The sequence below is a fragment of the Vitis riparia genome, unplaced genomic scaffold, assembly GCF_004353265.1.
Source record: "Vitis riparia cultivar Riparia Gloire de Montpellier isolate 1030 unplaced genomic scaffold, EGFV_Vit.rip_1.0 scaffold698_pilon_pilon, whole genome shotgun sequence".
NCBI classification, from domain to species: domain Eukaryota; kingdom Viridiplantae; phylum Streptophyta; class Magnoliopsida; order Vitales; family Vitaceae; genus Vitis; species Vitis riparia.
Window position 1 is genome coordinate 110,237 of NW_023269737.1, and position 7,385 is coordinate 117,621.

General features: G+C 33.3%; 1 non-coding gene across 1 annotated transcript; it reads left to right on the plus strand.

Annotated features, from left to right (window-relative positions):
• The first annotated feature begins 1,105 nt into the window (after positions 1 to 1,105).
• Positions 1,106 to 1,178, plus strand: TRNAE-CUC. Its single transcript has one exon. It is a non-coding gene; the product is annotated as a tRNA-Glu (tRNA).
• The last annotated feature ends 6,207 nt before the right edge of the window (positions 1,179 to 7,385 follow it).

Sequence of the window (7,385 nt, forward strand, 5' to 3'; positions counted from 1 at the left end):
ATTTTCTAGATATTTAGGATATCTAAGGGGAAGTTAAAAATATCTCTCTAAATATTTCTTAGAAAATATCTTTTGTATATATCTCGGAAGAAATTCTAGAGAAGGTGGTGGGTAAATTCTCTTAGTAAGAAATACACAGAGCTTTGCTCTGTCTTACCTACTCATTTTGTATTTATTTTCTTTCTAACCAAACATCCTCTGAGGCCTCAGAGGATGAGTGGCTAGGCTTTTTGTTTCTTGGACTGAAGAAAGCTAGGTAAGGGATCCGAATCCAAAAGTGGGAGTTTTCCTTGTTTCGGTTTTAAATGAAGAGAAGTTGTTACCCGTTAATGGTTTTTATTTTTTTAGTTAACTTAAAATCCCTTAAAATCACCTGGGCTAACACTTGGTAATCTTTTCGGACTCTATCCATTGAGATCCATTAGTTATCTCTTGCGAGCCTCTGGGAGGTGGTTTAAAGGTAGGATTACCTAGAATAGCCAACACTTGGTAAGCTTTTTGGACTCCTTGGAGACATCCATTAGTTATCTCTTGTGAGCTTTTGAAGGGTAATCCAAGATTAAGGATCACCTTGAATGGCCAATACTAGGTGAGAGGTATGAACCATTGCAAGATGAATCAATGAGAGGACTTTAGTGTTTGAAACCATTAATGTGAAGCAATTGTAACACACCAGTTCGAGAAATAACTTTAGGTTAAATTTTCAATGCGAGGAAAAGATCCGGAATCTCCCATTTTGTATAAGGAAGCTGAACCTAGTGACCTGAAACTCTAAGAAACCTTTTCTTTGTAATTAATCTCAGTTACTATTTTTGGTTAGCTTAAAACCAATCCTTTTCAACCAACTTTATGTTTTCTTTTAAAGCTAACTCATAAAAGAAAAAACACCATTTTAGTACTTTAAACTAATATCATGTGTGATATGAAAACCCATCCCTGTGGATGATCCTAGAACCACTATGCTATGCTAGCTATGCTACCCTAGTATATGGTGAATTAGGTTTATAAATTTTGTTGATAATTCCCGTCTAAGAACTGAATCAAATAGGTACACTAATTGGGGATGAATCAAATGGCGCCGTTGCTGGGGACTGAATCCTACCATTTTGTTGTAGTCTAGTTGGTTAGGATACTCGGCTCTCACCCGAGAGACCCGGGTTCAAGTCCCGACAATGGAACCTCTCCCCCCAACCGACATATTGCTTGTCCCTTAGCAATGAAGGAGAGAAAAAAAAATAGACGGTAAAATAATTTACAAAATCATGTTGATCACTCCAAAAAATTTTCGAGTGGCATGATACAGATTATACTCTCACATGGAACATCAAAGAGGCAAAACCCAACCTTCAACAAGAGTCATCAAATCTCTTGCCTAATCACAATGTATAAAGAGTAGGCATTATGCAAATTTAAGTATTAAAAGGATTTCCACTCTCATAGGCTCAATCCCTACTCTTCCACAAAAATCTAAATGTTATTTATTAGTTTCCGAAGATAGTATGTCGAACTATATTCTCCTCCAACCTAGTTCTTTCTCAAATCTTAGCAAACTGATCAACCTTCAATATGCTAAGAAATCACCTATTTTATTTCACAATTTTTTCATTGTAGGAGTGCAATGCTAAAGGTATTGTTTTATAAAGTGTCCATGTAACGGGGATCCATCAATGACTCCCAACCAATCAAGGTTTAGGGCATCAAGCTTTAAGGATCTTTTGACCACTAACTTCTCATATTTTACCCCGGACTTTTGAAATTGAAATTTAATACCCAATCACTTACAATATGTTAAACTCCACTTATTCACCCTTGTAACGAGCATTGAGGTCGGTGGCTCCCAACTAATCAAGGCTTAGGGCACCGGGTTTTAAAGATTTTCACCATATACCCCTCGGACCTTGCTCGAGTTTCAAAGCAAGCATAACACTTTGTTCTTTCTTTCTTTCTTTCTTTCTTTTTTTCAAAGGCTCATTGGCCTTTTATCAGGTGTCCTAACACTATTAAAATGAGGTCAAAAGTACCAAGTCTAAATTTTCCTAAGTTCAGAGGGTGAGATAGTTTTTCATCTTATAATTGGAACCTAATGTGCACAGTGTGTGGTAATTTTTCATCTTATAATTGGAACCTAATGTGCACAGTGTGTGGTAAGATTAAAGTGGAAAAAATAAGGTTGAAATCAATAGGAGTTTCAATAATTCATCAACCTTGATAAGCATAATACGACTCTAATATTCAAGTAAAAAGACAAGAATTCAATTTCTCCCATTTCATTTTGAGAATTTTTCCTTAATAATCATGGAGAGTAGAGTAAAAACTTTTAAAATGAAGCAAAAATTTTAAAATTAAGCAAAAAGTACTGAATTAACAAAATAACTCAGCATTATTAACAATACTTACTTCCTCAACTCTCCCCCCAACCAAGATCAACATTGTCCTCAATGTGTCAAGATCGATTGAAAATATAAGAAGGAAGTGGTACCTCCTAAGTGACATGGAGTTTGAGTTGTATAGGAGAAACCACATGAGTCAACAAAAAACAAAACAGTCATGAGAAGAGGAAATAGAAAAATGCTAAGTATAACAAAAAAATGATGTCTATATATTAATCTGAGAAAGTACAATATGAAATATGATCAAGTAATACATCCAATCCTAGAATATAAAGCATCAAAACAAGGAACAATCTCTACTAATATAATATGTAAATACAATAGGATAAAGAGATGTCCTATGATCAAGTAGCAGGGGCCTCTAGTGGAGATGATGCATCCTCAGGTGGGGCGTCGCAAGGTGGTAGAGGGATTCGCAGGGCGTTTTGGTTTTCACACAGTGCCTTTGGGTGTGCGAAATGGGATCACAAACCCCATATAATTTTTAGCAAATTTGCAACTGCGAATTTTTTTTTTTTTTTTTTTTTTTTTTTGCTCTGCGAAAATTTCACATGCCTTGTGAAAAATTCGTAGGGGTGTGAATAATTTGGCAAGGGTGCGAACTGTCCTATTTTCTCATCTGTTTGAAATCTCCTTCCCCCTGTAATCGATCATAAAAAAAATCTAAGTTAAATAAAACCAAAATGAAATTAAAGCGAGAAATCAAAATCAAAATAATTTAAAACTAAAACAAAAAGATATGGACTTGATAGTCTTTAGAAAGACCAAGTCCATCAAAAAACCGGTTTTGTCAAGCTTGCTGTGGATCACGGATGATGAATTCCTCCTTTTACATTTGTTGGGGATGGCAACTTGACAATACAATCTTTGCTTCATCTTCTTATCGGTATGCATATTTCATCTCTGGAGGTAGCGGGTTAAGAATAAGCTTTGGGGGTCCTCCTTAGCATGTCTCTGTATCTCCATCTCATTGAGTTAGGGTTGCATTTCTTTTTTCCTCGTCCAAGGGGACAGAGTAGCAAGCAAATCTGAGGGTTCAGGTAACCTTTCATCATGTTTTGGCTTGAATGTGGGCTGATCAACCATAACTGCTTTGACTTTCCTAGCCATTGAAGTTTCTCCCTTTTGAGCCTCCACTTTATGGATACCCTTGGGGTTTTGATAAGGTTGAGAAGGAAAGTTTCATTTTTCTTGCACTGGGTTGGTAAGCCTTGAGATTGAGTATTGGAGATTGTCTATCTTCTGAGATAAATCATTTTGCCTCTCATCCATCCTTTTGTCTAAACTATCAATTCTTTGACTGAGCTGAGCATTGATGGATTTCTGAGCTGCTACAAAGTCTCCCACAACCTTGCTAAGATTCATAATGGCTTGTTTAAGATTTGAGCCTTGCTATGGTGCTTGAGCAGGTTGTGTGTACTGACGTAGCTATGGTTCTCAAGAGAAATTTGGATGATTCCTATAGTTTGAATTGTAGGTGTTGTGATCACCAAACATCTCTCTCACCGCTGGAATGGTAGGACACTCCTCCACCAATTGCTCAAAAGATTGACAAATGGAACACGACATAGCTTGCACTGGTGTTTCAGAAATGGCCTGCACTTCTCGTATCTGATAGGGCATGCACAACTAGTAATATCTGAAATAAAAACAAAGAAAACAAAAGAAAAATAATTCTAGAAAGAAAAAATTAAGGTTAACTAAAAGCTAAATAAAAGATAAACTAAAAACATAAATAAATAAAAAGAAACAAATAAAAAGAGTTCATAAAAGAAAAGAAAAATCACTAAACTTGCGATGAAGATCACAAGTGTTCTAAAAGGATATATCACTGTGAAGTGGCACCATTCCCGACAACGACGCCATTTGATTCGTCCCCAATTGGTGTACCTATTTGATTCAGTCCTCAGATGGGAGTTATCAACAAAATTTATAAACCTAATTCACCATATACTAGGGTAGCATAGCTAACATAGCATAGTGGTTCTAGGATCGTCCACAGTGATGGGTTTTCATATCACACATGATATTAGTTTAAAGTACTAAAATGGTGCTTTTTCTTTTATGAGTTAGCTTTAAAAGAAAACATAAATTTGGTTGATAATGGTTGGTTTTAAGCTAACAAAAAATAGTAACTGAGATTAATTATAGAGAAAAGGTTTCTTGGAGTTTCAGGTCACTAGGTTTAGGTTCCTTATACAAAAGGGGAGATTCCGGATCTTTTCCTCGCATTGGGGATTTAACCTATAGTTATTTCCCGAACCGGTGTGTTACAGTTGCTTCCCATTAATGGTTTCAAACACTAAAGTCCTCTCATTGATTCATCTTGCAATGGTGCATACTTCTCACCTAGTATTGGCCATTCAAGGTGATCCTTGACCTTGGATTACCCTTCAAAAGCTCGTAAGAGATAACTAATGGATGTCTCCAGGGAGTCCGAAAAGCTTACCAAGTGTTGGCTATTCTAGGTAATCCTACCTTTAAACCACCTCCTAGAGGCTTGCAAGAGATAACTAATGGATCTCAATGGATGGAGTCTGAAAAGATTACCAAGTGTTGGCCCAGGTGATTTTAAGGGATTTTAAGTTAACTAAAAAAATAAAAACCATTAACGGGTCACAACTTCTCTTCATTTAAAACTAAAACAAGGAAAACTCCCACTTTTGGATCCGAATCCCTTACCTAGCTTCCTTCAGTCCAAGAAACAGTGACTAGCCTCAAATTGTTCCTTTAAGGTGGACGGAACCAAACACTACTAGTACTAGTAACCTCTAACCAAACCCCTAGAGGCTAGGGTCCAAATCAATTACATTCCCCACCAAGAAATGTAAAGGTTAACTATTATATCCCGTTGACAAAGACCAAACAAACCAGAGTCAAACACTTATTTCAATTATTCAAATTTGCAAAACATAATATCTCCACATTTCTCTATTGTAAACAAAATATAAGGTTCTAACATACTTTTCATGCAAAATATATTTGATCCATGCATAAGAATAATAAGTCAAAATGTTTCCAAATGATGTATTTAAAAATTTGTTTCTAAAAAAAAATAATAACTGCATTAATTTCCCTTACCTTAAAAGAAGTCCTCAAAAACTTTGGAGAAAAATAATCTTGAAAATCTACTTTTCACCTAACAAAATATAAGTGAAAAAAATCATTACTATTTATTTATCTAGAATTATTGGTTTGACAATCCTAAAATTTTAGGTATTCAAATTAATGTTTTTTATTATGAAAGATAATTTAATCTATTCCTATTTTAGAAAAATTAATAAATTTCTAATTCATATAAAACTCAATTTTAATTTTCAATTTATTTCTTAGGACACAACATAATTTAATTAAACTACAATTTATTTCACTAATTAAATTTTATGCTACTTATTAACTTAATATTTATCATTAATCTAATTATAATACTATAATTTTAACTAAATTGTATTTCACCTTGTTTATTTATACATAGTTTATTCTACCACTTTCATATTTTCCAAACACAACTACCATAACGCTCACACAACTATCATTGTAATATCACTACAAAAAAATTGACTTTTAGCGACAAAATATTTTGTCATTGAAAGTTTAAATTTCGTCTACAAAAACATTCCCCAACGAAAATTCTTTCGTGCCTTGTTCGTCGCCCTAGACCCGTCGCTAAAAGTTTCGTGACAAAAATATTATTTCGTCGCCCAAAGTTTTCCTTGATGAAATAAAATTTTGTCACTGAAGGTGTTTTCCAACGAAATATTTCATCGACAAAAGTAAGAATTTTTGTCACGAAAAAAATAAAATTTGTCCCAAAAGTCGTCAATATTTAATGCCGAAGAATTTTATTTTTATTGCCAAATATTTTTGGTAACAAATTAATTTCGTCGGTGATAGTCTACCGTCTTTGTTAGTTGTCTTGGCCACGCCCCAGGCTTTCGCCATTCACCCACAGTGCTAGCTCACCCGTCAAACATGCGACCAAGCTCTGATACCACTTGTAGATCAAGGTGCTCCGTACTTCCCAGTGGGTCACTCATCCTAAGATTTCTTTGACTGCAGCACGCTTAACCATAGAGTATTTTATGACAAGGCCCCCATTTGTTCTGAAAACCAATTGGTGATCAGAATTGGGACCTTATATTATTTAAGGTCACTCTCCATAGTCGACATGAATCTGACTTGAACTCAATTATACTCAACCCAAAATCATGAAAGGGTGTTAGATTCAAGTCATATTGACAAGTCATATCAAATTTTGTCACCTCTAAACAAACCTAATGTTGAATGAGAACAAATTAGAGGACTATAATTTATTAATAGCTAGAATAAATTCAATTCCAGACTTATGGATTAAAGTGATAAATTTGAAATATAAAATAAAAGTATAATTAAAAGACAATGTTAGGAGAATGCCAAAGTGTAATACTCATATTGACAATAATAAAATAATGATCAAAATGAAATTAGGATTCTACATCATTTTTTTTTCTTTCCCTTTCTCATCTATTCCAAACAAAAATATCAAACATAATGAAACACTATAAATATAAATCATATAATAATTTATGATATATTTCAATTATTTTTATAACTACATTTGTTTTAAATATTTGATTAAAAATGCATACAAGTATAAAAACTCCTTTACAAGTTAGTAGCCATAGAAGTTACTATTTTGCCGGTATAATTTAAGATTTTATTCTTAATAACTAATCAATTTTGATAAATTAGTAATTAATAATTAAAAATAATAAATATATAATTGATCAATAAAAAATAAAATAACTAATTATTAATAAAGATGTGGTTGAAAACTTTTAAAAAAACTTTATATTTATATAGAATTTCATATGTGCTATATATATCAGACATTTTTTATTTTGTAAATATGAAAATAGAGCTAGACATATAGTACTTACAATATATTATATCATATAATATTTAACTTATACTTATTTATTTATTAATAATATATGATATCTTCGTACACATAAA